The sequence below is a fragment of the Chiloscyllium plagiosum genome, unplaced genomic scaffold (assembly GCF_037043375.1).
Source record: "Chiloscyllium plagiosum isolate Xiang-an unplaced genomic scaffold, Cpla_swu_hap1 HiC_scaffold_2, whole genome shotgun sequence".
Lineage (NCBI taxonomy): Eukaryota > Metazoa > Chordata > Chondrichthyes > Orectolobiformes > Hemiscylliidae > Chiloscyllium > Chiloscyllium plagiosum.
Genome location: NW_028270140.1, coordinates 66310505 through 66324928, shown reverse-complemented (window position 1 = coordinate 66324928; position 14424 = coordinate 66310505). Strand labels below are relative to the sequence as shown.

The window sequence follows — 14424 nt, the reverse complement described above, 5'->3', positions numbered from 1 at the left end:
CCTATTCATATACCCATTGAGATGCCTTTTAAATGTTGTTATTGTACCAGCCTCGGGCAGCTCATTCTATACATGTCCCACCATCTGCATGAAGAAGATGCCCCTTAGGTCCCTTTTAAATTTTTCCCCTTTCACCCTAAACTATGCTCTCTAGTTCTGGATTCCCTCACTCCAGTCAAACGATCTTGTCTATTTACCCTATCCATGCTCCTCATGATTTTATAACCCTCTCTTAGGTCTCTTTGCTGCTCTTACTATATTTTTGCTGGTTTTTATCAAGTCTTTTTAATAAGCTCTTTGGGTGTAATGTCACCACCAGGAATCCAATTATTTTATCTGTACTTTATAATAACATCTCATTTCTTGGTGTTTTTTTAAAATCTGTTTTTGAATTGGATTGAACGGAATTATTTTATTGTCTTGTTATTTCGAACACCATATCTCCCCGGTGAGAACACACATCAAATCAGCTTTCAAGCTTCTGCTATTCAAATAATTATAAAAAGGTTTGCAATCTCGTGTATGTTGTACGTGACTTCTTTAGCTTCCTCCCTACAATGGCACAGCTGACATCGGACTTTGTATGATATTAAGCAATGGCAATATTCAGCCAGAAGCTGCTCATCACTGTCCATGTTGAAACAGCCTAGCTGTCATGACCTTGACTGATGCTTCCTGTCATCAACTTGTGCGGATTCAGAGCTCTTTCTGTTCCTCCTCTTGTCATTCCTCTCCCAAAGACAATAACTTGCTGGATTGCAATTCTACAAACACCACCCTCTGGTCCCTCAAAAAATGGGCCTATTATCTGCATGCAAGCCTAGTCAGTAGACTATGTAACCATGGGAAGAAGAGAGGACTTATAGCTCAATTCTAATCCCACAAATACTTACAGAAATGGATTTTTTTAACCTTTTAAACCCTCCAAGAGGTGTTGACACCAAAAGTAGTAAGGTCAAATAACTCTGCAGACATCTTGGATTGAACCAAATTCTGTTTCAGATTTTAACGTTTAGCTACTCAACAAGGTGTTGGTTGGTTAACTCAGCTGGTTAGCATGTGGTGCTATTAACACCGAGGTTGTGGGTTCAATCCCCACACTGACCATGTGAAGGGCTGAGGAGGGCTAACTAGCCAAGTTTGCAGTGCTGTGTCAGGGTTGCTGATTGCTTCAGGTTACAGGTGCTATAGAGAGGAGGGGGAGTGGCATTTTTGATAATTACAGCTGTGCTGAGGGAGAATATTCCTGGAAATACATCCAGGGAAGTTATTTGGGTTGAAATGAGAAATAAGAAAGGGATGATCACCTTTTTGGGATTGTATTATAGACCCCCCAATAGTCAGAGGGAAATTGAGAAACAAACTTGTAAGGAGATGTCAGCTATCTGTAAGAATAATGGGGTAGTTATGGTAGGGGATTTTAACTTTCCAAATATCGACTGGGACTGCTATAGTGTTAAAGGTTTAGATGGAAAGAAATTTCTTAAGTGCGTACAAGACAACTTTCTGATTCAGTATGTGGATGTACCAACTGGAGAAGGTGCAAAACATGACCTACTCTTGGAAAATAAGGCAGGGCAGGTGACTGAGGTGTCAGTGGGGGAGCACTTTGGGGCCAGCGACCGTAATTCTACTTGTTTTAAAATAGTGATGGAAAAGAATAGATCAGATCTAAAAGTTGAAGTTCTAAGCTGGAGAAAGGCCAATTTTGACGGTATTAGGCAAGAACTTTCAAAAGCTGATTGGAGGCAGATGTTCGCAGGTAAAGGGACGACTGGAAAATGGGAAGCCTTTAGAAATGAGATAACAAGAATCCAGAGAAAGTATATTCCTGTCAGGGTGAAAGGGAAGGCTGGTAGGTATAGGGAATGCTGGATGACTAAAGAAATTGAGGGTTTGGCTAAGAAAAAGAAGGAAGCATATGTCAGGTATAGACAGGATAGATCGAGTGAATCCTTCGAAGAGTATAAAGAAAGTAGGAGTATACTTAAGAGGGAAATCAGGAGGGCAAAACGGGGACATGAGATAGCTTTGACAAATAGAATTAAGGAGAATCCAAAGGGGTTTTACAAATATATTAAGGACAAAAGGATAACTAGGGAGAGAATAGGGCCCCTCAAAGATCAGCAAGGCGGCCACAGAAAATGGGGGAGATACTAAATGAATATTTTGCATCAGTATTTGCTGTGGAAAAGGATATGGAAGATATAGACTGTAGGGAAATAGATGGTGACATCTTGAAAAATGTCCAGCTTACAGAGGAGGAAGTGCTGGATGTCTTGAAATGGTTAAAAGTGGATAAATCCCCAGGACCTAATCAGGTGTACCCGAGAACTCTGTGGGAAGCTAGAGAAGTGATTGCTGGGCCTCTGGCTGAGATATTTGTATCATTGATAGTCACAGGTGAGATGCCGGAAGACTGGAGGTTGGCAAAGTGGTGCCACTGTTTAAGAAGGGCGGTAAAGACAAGCCAGGGAACTATAGACCAGTGAGCCTGACCTCGGTGGTGGGCAAGTTGTTGGAGGGAATCCTGAGGGACAGGATGTACATGTATTTGGAAAGGCAAGGACTGATTTGGGATAGTCAACATGGCTTTGTGTGTGAGAAATCACGTCTCACAAACTTGATTGAGTTTTTTTGAAGAAGTAACAAAGAAGATTGATGAGGGCAGAGCAGTAGATGTGATCTATATGGACTTCAGTAAGGCGTTCGACAGGGTTCCCCATGGGAGACTGATTAGCAAGGTTGGATCTCATGGAATACAGGGAGAACTAGCCATTTGGATACAGAACTGGCTCAAAGGTAGAAGACCGAGGGTGGTGGTGGAGGGTTGTTTTTCAGACTGGAGGTCTGTGACCAATGGAGTGCCACAAGGATCGGAGCTGGGTCCTCTACTTTTTATCATTTACATAAATGATTTGGATGCGAGCACAAGAGGTACAGTTAGTAAGTTTGCAGATGACACCAAAATTGGAGGTGTAGTGGACAGAGAAGAGGGTTACCTCAGATAACAACAGGATCTTGACCAGATGGGCCAATAGGCTGAGAAGTGGCAGATGGAGTTTAATTCAGATAAAACTACATTTTGGGAAAGCAAATCTTAGCAGGACTTATACACTTAATGGTAAGGTCCTAGAGAGTGTTGCTGAACAAAGAGACCTTGGAGTGCAGATTCACAGCTCCTTGAAAGTGGAATCGCAGGTAGATAGGATAGTGAAAAAGGCGTTTGGTATGCTTTCCTTTATTGGTCAGAGTATTGAGTACAGGAGTTGGGAGGTCATGTTGCAGCTGTACAGGACATTGGTTAGGCCACTGTTGGAATTTTGCGTGCAATTCTGGTCTCCTTCCTATCGGAACGATGTTGTGAAACTTGAAAGGGTTCAGAAAAGATTTACAAGGATGTTGCCGGGCTTGGAGGATCTGAGCTATAGGGATAGGCTGAACAGGCTGGGGCTATTTTCCCTGGAGCATCGGAGGCTGAGGGGTGACCTTATAGAGGTTTACAAAATTATGAGGGGCATGGATAGGATAAATAGACAAAGTCTTTTCCCTGGGGTCGTGGAGTCCAGATCTAGAGGGCATAGGTTTAGGGTGAGAGGGGTAAAATATAAAAGAGACCTAAGGGGCAACCTTTTCACACAGAGGGTGGTACGTGTATGGAATAAGCTGCCAGAGGATGTGGTGGAGGCTGGTACAGTTGCAACATTTAAGAGGCATTTGGATGGGTATTTGAATAGGAAGGGTTTGGAGGGATATGGGCCGGGTGCTGGCAGGTGGGAATAGATTGGGTTGGGATATCTGGTTGGCATGGACGGGTTGGACCGAAGGGTCTGTTTCCGTGCAATGAAACAATGACACTTTTTATTACAAAGCTATACATTATTCATAAAAAATAAATTTATATAATATACATAATCACAAGTGCAGTTGAGTTCTGTACAGTAGCATATCAAGAAAACAAACAATAGAGTTTGACTCTATCTAAATAAACCAAAGACATCTCTTACCTGAACTGGATTTTACATAATTTGAGACAGCAGGAAGATCTGATAACTGAACAGATCCCAGTTTAACTTTGGCAGAAGGACCTCAGACAGTGGTCTTTCCCCATGGAGCCTTGGGAGCAGTTGCCCCAAGCTTCAGTGCATCTCTGCATCTCTCAGCACATAGAATATAGAATATAGAAAAGTACAGCACAGAACAGGCCATTTGGCCCACAATGTTGTGCCGAGATTTAATGCTAATGTATAGTAACTCAACCTACGCACCCCTCAACTCACTACTATCCATGTGCATGTCCAGCAGTCACTGAAATGTCCCCAATGACCTTGCTTCCACCAACACAGCTGGCAACTCAGTCCATGCATTCACAACTCTCTGCATAAAGAGCCTACCTCTGACGTCTCCTTTATACCTTCCTCCTAATATGGTCCTGGACTTTGGAATGTGCCGGTCTGCAACATTTGTTTGAGGTCAACTCCTTGTACTGGAAGAGCAACAAGTTTTGAGTGGACCAAAGAGCATCTTTCACAGAGTTGATGGCCCTTAAAGTGCAGTCAATGCTTGTCACGGTGTGTGTCCCAGGGAACAGACCATAGAGGACAGAGTCCTGTATCACGTAACTGCTCAGGACAAACCGCGATAAAAACCACTACATCTTCCTCCAGACTTCCTTTGCAAAGGCACATTCCAGAAGGAGATGTGTTACAGTCTGAACACCCCAGCAGCCACTTCAAGGACAGTGTGCAGTGGCACAGACAGACCGGGCAGACAAGAAGGATCTCACAGGTAGTGCCATTATCACTATCAACCAAACGATGTCTTGGTGCTTGTTGGAAAGTTCTGGTGATAAGACAGTCTGCTCAGAGAATCATGTGGCAGGATCTACCCCCTCCTTTACCCACAGGGTCTCAAGGATGATATGTGTTGACCACTTCCTGTTGTACTTGTGGTCAAAGGTGTTTTTTTTGCAAATTTCTCCACAGAGGACAGGTGGTAGAGAATGGTTCAACTGCCTGGAGTGTTCTGCGGCAACAAGACCTGCCTCATTCTTCACAATACTGGGGACAGGTAGAATCTCATTACAAAGTGACACGGTGATTGCGTATTAAGGCTCTATGCACAGCTTGATGCAGCCACACACAAAGGTGGTCATTAGGATGAGTGTGATGTTGGGTACGTTCTTGCTCCCCATCCAGAGTTTTGTAAATGGACTCCCTCCAGACCTGGTCCATCTTCGATTTCTAGGTGAAGTGGAAGGTGACTCAGGTGACTGCAACAGCATAGATTCGGGAAATGGGCCAGACCTGTGCCAAGTACAACAATAGACAGAGCGCCTCGCACCTGATATCTGCAATGGAGAAGGAGTGGTGTTTCTAAAAGACCAGCTTCCGCCTCACCTTGGCAATGTGCTTCTCCCAAGATTTTGTGCATTTCTCAGCCCCTCCAAACTGGAGAAGAAATTGCAGGGGCCCTGGCTGATATTTTTGCATCATTGTTAGCCATGGGTGAGATCTTGGAAGACTGGAGGATAGCGGAAGTTGTGCCTTTATTCAAGAAAAACTGCAAAGAAAAGCCTTGGAACTATAGACCAGTAAGCCTAACATCTGAGGTAGCTAAGTTACTTGAGACGATTCTGAGAAATAATATATACATGCGTTTGGAAAGACAGGGTTTGATTAGGAATAGTCAGCATGGCTTTGCGCGTGGGAGATCATGCCTCACACATTTCTTACAGTTCTTGGAACAAGTGACCAGGGAGGTTGACAAGGGCAGGGTGGTAGACATAGTCTATGTGGATTTCAGTAAGGCCTTTGATAAGGTTCCACATGGTAAGCTGCTCTGGAAGGTTAGATTACATAGAATCGTGGGGGAGTTGGCAAACTGGATAGACAGTTGGCTTGATGGTAGGAAGCAGAGGGTAATAGTCATAGGATAATTGTCGGACTGGAGGCCTGTGACTAGTGGAGTGCCTCAGGGTCAGTGCTGGCCCCATTGTTCTGTGTTATCTATATCAATGATTTGGATGAGAATGTACAAGGCATGATTAGTAAGTGTGCAGATGACACTAAAATAGGAGGTATCATGGATAGTGAGGAAGGTTATCAGGAATTGCAGCAGGATCTTGATCAGCTGGGGAAGTGGGCTGAGATTTGGCAAATGGAGTTGAATACAGAAAAGAGTGAGGTCTTGCATTTTGTTAAGTCAAATCAAGGTAGGAGTTTCATGGTGAATGGTAGGGCCTTAAGAGTGCAGTGGAACAGAGGGACCTTGGAATTCAGGTGCGTGGTACTCTGAAAGTGGACTTACAGTTAGACAGGGCAGTGAAGAAGTTTTTTGCACAGTATAGCAGTTTGGAAGTCATATTGCAAGTGTATAGGACGTTGGTGAGGCTGAACTTGGAGCATTGTGTTCAGTTTTGGTCACCTTGCTACAGGAAGCATGGTATTAAACTGGAAAGAGTGCAGTAGAAATTTATAAGGATGTTGCCAGAACTCAACAGTCTGAGTTATAGGGAGAAGTTGAACAAGATAGGGCTTTTTTATTTAAAGCGTAGGAAACTGAGGGGGGATCTTATAAGAGTGTATAAGATCATGAGAGGCTTGGATAGGGTGAATGCACTCAATCTTTTTCTCAGGGTGGGGAATCGAGGACTACAGTTTAAGGTTAGAGGGGAAAGAATAAAAGGGATCCTGAGGTTTTTACAGAGGGTGGTACGCATATTGAATGAGCTGGCAACGGAAGTGGTTGAGGCAGGTACATTAACAACATTTAAAATGCATTTAGACAAATACATGGATAAGAATGGTTTAGAAGGATATGGGCCAAGTGCAGGGAAATGGGGTTAGTGTGGATGGACCAGGTTGGCCCAAAGGGTCTGTCTCCCTGCTGTAGGACTCCATGATTCCGGTGGCTCAGTGATTAGCACTGCTGCCTCACAGCTCCAGCCTCGGGTGACTGTCTGCGTGGAGTTTACACATTTTCTCCATGTCTGCATGGGTTCCCTCCAGGTGGTCCAGTTTCCTCCCAAAATCCAAAGATGTGCAGGTGAGATGAATTGGCCATGCTAAATGCCCAAAGTGTTCAGGGATGTGTAGATTAGGCGCATTCATGGGGGTAAATGTAGAGTAATAGGGTAGGGGTTTGGGTCTGGGTGGGTTACTCTTCAGAAGGTCGGTGTGGACTTGTTGGGCCGAATGGCCTGATTCTATGACTCTATGATTCTATGACTCTATCACCCAGGGAGGCTTTGACCTGCAGGCCTTCACTGCTTGGAATAGACATTCCTCTCAGGCTCGCACCCTTCCTGAGGGCCTCAGCAAAAGGCTCTATACAACGTACAAATGAGGCAGGAGAGAGTGGGCAGCCCTGCCTGACTCCAGATATGATCTGGAAGCTTTTCTTATTCCCACCATTGATTGAGACTCCACTAATAACGTTGCTGTAGAGCAGTAGGATCCAAGCACAAATTCCCTCTCCAGTGCACATTTCATATGTAGATATGCGATATCCTGTTAAAGGCCTTCACCAAATCCAGAGCTTGCCTGACCTGGTTGGCGATGACCTTAGACAGGATTTTGTAGTTTGCATTCACCAGTGAAATTGGACACGAATTTCTAATTTCCTCCTTGTCCCCCTTCTGCTTGTAGATGAGGTGATGATACCTTTCTTCATGGAATCGCACATGTTACCTGACTGAAGCATACTGTTATACACCTCTAGCAGATCCTGGCAATGTCCCACAAAGCTAAATACAACTGAGACAGTAAGCTATCACTTCTGGGTGTTTAATTTTTTTCTAAAGACTCAAGGGCCTTCATCAGCTCATCCAGAGATAACAGCTAGCCCAGCTTCTCCCACACGCTGTTGTCTAAGAACTCCATGATAGAGAACAGGAACAACTGGGAGGTGGCGCTGTTTGTGGGCTTCATGTCGCACAGACTGACATAAAAGGATTTGCTGATTTTCAGAATGTCAGACTACCCTGACATTGCAATGGCCTTTTCTTCCTTCAGGCTGATGAGCACAGAGCTCTCCTTCTGTACCTTCTGGAAGAAGAAATGCAAGCACGTCTCATCCTGCTCCAAGATGTGGACCTGGACCAGAAGATTATCTTGGAGGCCTCTGAGGTAAAGAGTGAAGCTTGCTGGCTGTTCACCTCTGGAGATCCTCCGTAACATCAACTCCCAGGAGTAGGTTCTGCATGGTTTTCAGGAGCTTGGACAGTTTTCCACATCTCTTTCTCACCTTCTGAACACCTTTGAGGATAAAAGACCTCTTTATGTTCCCCTTGATTGTTTCGTAACAGTCCACTGGAGACTCAAAAAAAGGGCTTCATGGTTCTCCAACCCGTGAAATCCCTTTTGAGCTCCTCAATGTTTTCTGGGGTTAACAATCTCACATTCAGCTTCGACATACCCTTGCCAGTCCATCCTGTAGATGACAGTCAGCTAGCAGGAGGCAGTGGTCAGAGAAAAATAATGGCATGAAGTTGGTGGATCTGACCGAGAGCATGCGGGACACAAACAGGAAGTCCATCCTTGAGTAGATAGACAGGTCTGGCCATGACCAGGTGTATCTGCACTGAACTCCATTTGCAGGGAGTAATGCAGCTTGGCAACTTGAACTGTTTCCATCAGGAATCTGGGTGTGGCATCTGGCTTGCTATCAGCCCCTCTGGATTGTCCATCTGCATCAATGATGCCATGTGTCCTGACCTCCTGCAGGTTCGGCCCCACTTATGGAGGGCGGGTGCAGGATGTTCCCACTGGCATCCACTTTGAGGGTCACCCTGACCTGCCGCGTGCTGGTCCAGATTCCAAGGGGGTCCACTATAATGGTGCTGCCTGCTTCAAGCTGTTTGCACCTGCCAAGATGTAGGGGTTGTACATATGGATTGTAACAACCTTGCCCTTTGAGAAATGTAACAATGACACTTGCTGTCAATGTTTTCATCAGCTTAGTAATTCTGATTGTTTGCAGTATAGGGTTTTTACATATCTCAACTGCACACCCTATCATTCATGTGGGGCTGACAGAAAAAAAATCACAACAAATGGCAAGTTAGAAATAATAGAGAATATTTCCTCGGCCTTAGCAAATCACTGAAATATTGATCCCATGTGATTGTGTGAGACCTACATGGTTGCCCCAAGTACAGTGGGCAACTGTAGAGGTGGTACAAATGATTGGATGAGGGTAGAGGGAAGTGGGGGAAAGTTTCTCCACGATTGTTTCTCTCAGTTAAAGAAAAATTGCCCTTTAAAAACAAATCAGAAATTCTTCCTTTGACCAATGAGAACAGAGGACAAAGGACAGAGGACAGTAGACAGAAGAATACCGCCCCTTTTCAAAATTTAGTTGTAGCAGAAATCAAAAGGGTTCCCTGCTGTCAATATCAGTCTTGAAATATCTGGATAGCAATGATGGAGTGAATGAATGCAATTTCCTATGTCCATATTTCTGAGACAAGAACCGAAAGCCTCAGGCCTTCGGAGGATTACCAAAGCAAAACTTTGCAGAATTTGCCTGCCTTTATGAGTGCAGAATACATATCACATGACATTGTTTTGAAAATGAATCTGCTGAGGTCAGCTTTGGGGTGGCGGGGGGAGGGAGCCAATGCTGTTTGCACCACCTCCCTGGTCTGTACGCATTTCCTCCGGGTGCTCTGGATTCCTCCCACAGTCCATAGATGTGCAGATTAGGTGGATTGGCCACGCTAAATTGCCCTGTAGTGTCCATGGATGTGCAGGCTAGGTGGGTTAACTAAGATTAGTGTGGGGCTACGAGAATTGGGCGGGATGCTCTTAGGAGAGTTGGTGCAGACTCAATGGGCTGAATGATCTCTATATGCACTGTAGGACTTCTATGATTCGAACAGAAAATCTCAGATCCCAGTCCCAATTTGTCAGGTGATCTCACTGAGAATCTCAGAAGATGTGCCTCTGACCTCTGCACCATTGGGCTGGCAGGGTGGGGGGGGGGGGGGCGCGTGAGAGAGGGACCTTACTGATCAATTCTAATGAAAGATCAACAGCCTGAAACATTAACTCTTATCCTCTCTTTGCAACTACTTTTTGACAAGCCTAGTGTTTCCAATATTTACTATTTTAAAGCAAGTTTTTAGAATCTTATATTTTGTTTTTGGTACTCAGCGGTTTCACACCAGACTTCTATTTAATTATCACATCTTGAACATTTTTCCTTTCAGAAAATGTTGACGTTAATGTAGAATCATGGAATTTCTACAGTGCAGAACGAATCAAATTGACCCATCAAATCCATACCAATCCTCCGAAGAGATCCCACCCAGACCCAGCTCCCACTCCACTCCTGAAACCCTGCATTCACCATGGTTAACTTACTTAACCTGCATATCCCTGAACAGTACAGGGCAATTTAGCATGGCCAATCCACCTAATCTGCACATCTTTGGACTGTGGAAGGGAACTTAGTGGGGAAGGCAGTGGGGTTTCTGGGTGTGATTGAGGACACAGTACAGAAACTCATTCCAAAGCAAAGAAAGATTATCTGGGTGGACAAAGAAAGTCAGGAAATGTATAAAAAAAAAAGAGAGCCTATAAAGTGGCCAAGAACACAGGGAAAACAGAAGATTGGGAAGGTTACAAAAACAACAGAGGATAACAAAGAGAGATGTAAGGAAATGAAAGGATCAAATATGAAGGTAGGCTAACTAGTAGTATTAGAAACGATAGTAAAAGTTTCTTTCAATATATAAAAAACAAATGAGAGGTAAAAGTAGACATTGGGCCATTCCAAATTGATGCTGGAAGGCTAATGATGGGAGATAAGGAAATAGCTTAAGAACTTAATAGGTAATTTGTGTCAGTCTTCACAGTGCGAGACATGAGTAAAAATCCCAACAATTAAGGAGAGTCGGGGGGCAGAGTTGAGTATGGTAGCCACTATAAAAGAGAAAGTGCTAGAAAAGCTAAAAGGTCTAAAAATTGATAAATTTCCTGGCCCCAATGGGCTACATCCGAGAGTTCTGAGGGAGGTGGCTGACAAAATAGCGGAGGCATTGGTTGTGATCTTTCAAAAGCCACTGGAGTCAGGGAAAGTCCCAGATGATTACAAAATCACTGTTGTAACCCCCTTGTTCAAGAAAGGATCAAGACAAAAGTTGGAAAATTATAGGCCGATTAGCCTAACCTTGGTTGTTGGTAAAATTCTCAAATCCATTGTTAAGGATGAGATTCCTAAGATTAAATTAGATTCCCTGCAGTGTGGAAACAGGCCCTTCAGCCCAACCAGTTCACACTAACCCTTCGAAGAGTAACCCACCCCGACCCATTTCCCTCTGACTGATGCACCTAACACTATGTTCAATGTAGCATGGCTAATTCACCTGACCTGCACATCTTTGGACTGTCGGAGGAAACCCACGTAGACACGGGGAGAATATGCAAACTCCACACAGACAGTCACCCGAAGCTGGAATTGAACCTGGGACCCTGGTTCTGAGGCAGCAGTGCTAACCACTGAGCCGCCATGCCAATTCTTGGAAGTGCAAGGTTGGATTAGAACAAGTCAGCGTGGATTTAGTAAGGGGAGGTCATGCCTAACAAACCTGTTAGAATTATTTGAAGAGGTAACAAGTAGGTTAAAGTTAACCAGGGAAACCCAGTGGATGTTATCTACCTAGACTTCCAAAAGGCCTTTATAAGGTGCTTCATGGGAGGCTGCTGAGTAAAGTGAGGGCCCATGGTGTTTGAGGTGAGCTACTGGCATGATTGAGGAATGGCTGTCTGACAGAAGGCAGACAGTTGGGATAAAAGGTTCTTTTTTGGAATGGCAGTCGGTGACAAGTGGTGTCCTGCAGGGTTCAGTGTTGGGGCCGCAGCTGCTCGCTTTATATATTAATGCTCTGGATGAAGAGACTGGGGGCATTCTGGTGAAGTTTGCCGAAGATATGAAGTTCGGTGGACAGGCAGGTAGTATGCAGAGGTAGGGAGGTTGCAGAAAGATTTAGACAGTTTAGGTGCGTGGTCCAGGAAATAGCTGATGAAATTCAACGTGAGCAAATGCGAGGTCTTGCACTTTGGAAAAAAGAATATAGGCATGGACTATTTTCTAAATAGTGAGAAAATTCATAAAGCCAAAGTACAAAGGGATCTGGGAGTGCTAGTCCAGGATTCTCTAAAGGTTGACTTGCAGGTTGAGTCCGTGATTAAGAAAGCAAATGTAATGTTGTCATTTATCACAAGAGGGTGGGAATATAAAAGCAGTGATGTACTTCTGAGACTTTATAAAGCTCTAGTTAGGCCCCATTTAGAATACTGTGTCCAAGTTTGGGCCCAACACCTCAAAAAGGACATACTGGCATTGGGGCGTGTCCAGCGGAGATTCACACGGATGATACCTGGAATAGTAAGCCTATCATACGATGAATGGTTGAGGATCCTGGGATTGTATTCATTAGAGTTTAGAAGGTTGGGGGAGAACTAATAGAGTTGAAACTTTATTGCTGGAACAGCACAGCAGGTCAGGCAGCATCCAGGGAACAGGAGATTCGACGTTTCGGGCACAGGCCCTTCTTCAGGGGCCTGTGCCCGAAACGTCGAATCTCCTGTTCTCTGGATGCTGCCTGACCTGCTGTGCTGTTCCAGCAATAAAGTTTCAACTTTGATCTCCAGCATCTGCAAACCTCACTTTCTCCTCGGAGAACTAATAGAAACTTAGAAGATAATGCATGGTTTAGAAAGGGTGGACGCTGGGAAGTTATTTCCGTTAGGTGGAGAGACTAGGACTCGTGGGCACAGCTTTAGAACTAGAGGGGGTCAATTTAGAATGGAAATGAGGAGACATTTCTTCAGCCAGAAAATGGTGGGCCTGTGGAGTTCATTGGCATGGACTGCAGTGGAGGCCAGGACATTAAATATCTTCAAGGCAGATATTGATAAATTCTTGATCTTGCAAGGAATTAAGGGCTTTGGTGGGAGTTGAAATACCCATCAGCCATGATTAAATAACAGAGTGGACCCGATGGGCTGAATGGCCTGATTTCCATTCCTTTGTCTTATGGTCTTATCATTTGAGCTAAATTTACGTTAATAACAAGTTCTAAATACCACCCAATTCCTTTTGGGTAAATATTCCAAATTTATGATAGATCTGTAGATATTTTACAGAAAAATCCAGGTCAAAAGCTTTTGTGTTTATCCTTTTAAAAGTCATTTGTTTGTTCCTCTAAACAAAAATAGTGAAGAACTGCAGATGCCAGACATCAGAAGCAAAATCAAAGATTGCTGGAAAAACTCAGCAGGTCTGGCAGCATCTGCGGACAGAAAGTAGTTAATCTTTCGGGTTGGGTGGACCCTTCTTCTTTATAATGCAGGAAGCAATCTCTCAAATTTACACTGTCAGCATTTCCACTCTGTTATCCACTGTGATATTTTGTTGTCACAGAAGTCTATCCAATGTAGAAAAGAAAATCAGTGACCCTGCAATAAGTAGACTGTAGCGATACTTGTGCTGATAATTGTGCTGATGTGTCAGTGCTTGAGTCATTTTATGGGGCCATTAATATTCATGGATAACATGAAGCATGCTTCAGGCAGCCTATTGTTGAAATGAATGAATTTAGCAAAACACTAACTCTTTGCTATGGGTTGGGCTCCATGCCAATAAACATGAACAAAATGCAATGCATTAGGAAAGTCTAAGTATGTATTCAAATTGCAAACGTTAAAACACCAGTCAAACTCGTTTAGGTAGATGCTTCTCTCATAAAGCGTGTTTGTATTACAACATTGCAACCTGTGAGCCCCACACCACATATGACTGCACTCTGAATTTCAATTGACTAGCATTTTATAAACTAAATTTTGCAAACATATCCTTGTAATTTGAGCATAAACTACAATTACAATATATAGCCTGCAAACTAGATTGAAAATTTGAAGAATGCAACCAGTCTGTTCTGTCTTTCTCAGTTACACATAACCTTGAGCCATTTCATCAGCTGGTCTGTGCAGATTCAACAATATGTTTACAGATCTGGAGAGTATATGGTTCGGTGTCAGTTGTAGTCCTCTTTACTCACTCAACCTTATGGGTCAATGTGCTCATGATACTGCAGCTTTTGAAAGTGAATGGATAGGAAGAGTTAAAAACTGTAGGGAGAGCAGTTCTTCCAGATAACGCAGGAAAGAGCACAGGTGTATTAACATAGTGCACCAAGCAGTGACTATTCCTAAGTCACACTGATTATATCCTCAGTGTCAAAAGTCTGAACTCAGTTACAGCAGGTGGGTGCTACTGGACTGAAAAACAAGAATAAGAGGCGGTTTAGACCACTCCAGTGTGTCACTTGGTAGCCATTGTGGCATTCATGGAAGCTGAAAACAGCCTCTGAGAAGATTACTCAATAAAAGGGAAAGACAGGCTTCAAACCCTCAT

General features: G+C 43.8%; 1 protein-coding gene across 1 annotated transcript in view; it reads right to left on the bottom strand.

Annotated features, from left to right (window-relative positions):
- LOC122561580 (fructose-1,6-bisphosphatase isozyme 2-like) overlaps positions 1 to 14424 on the bottom strand; it is a 55894-nt gene that overhangs the window by 27033 nt on the left and 14437 nt on the right. The gene's annotated exons all lie outside the window — the stretch shown is intronic.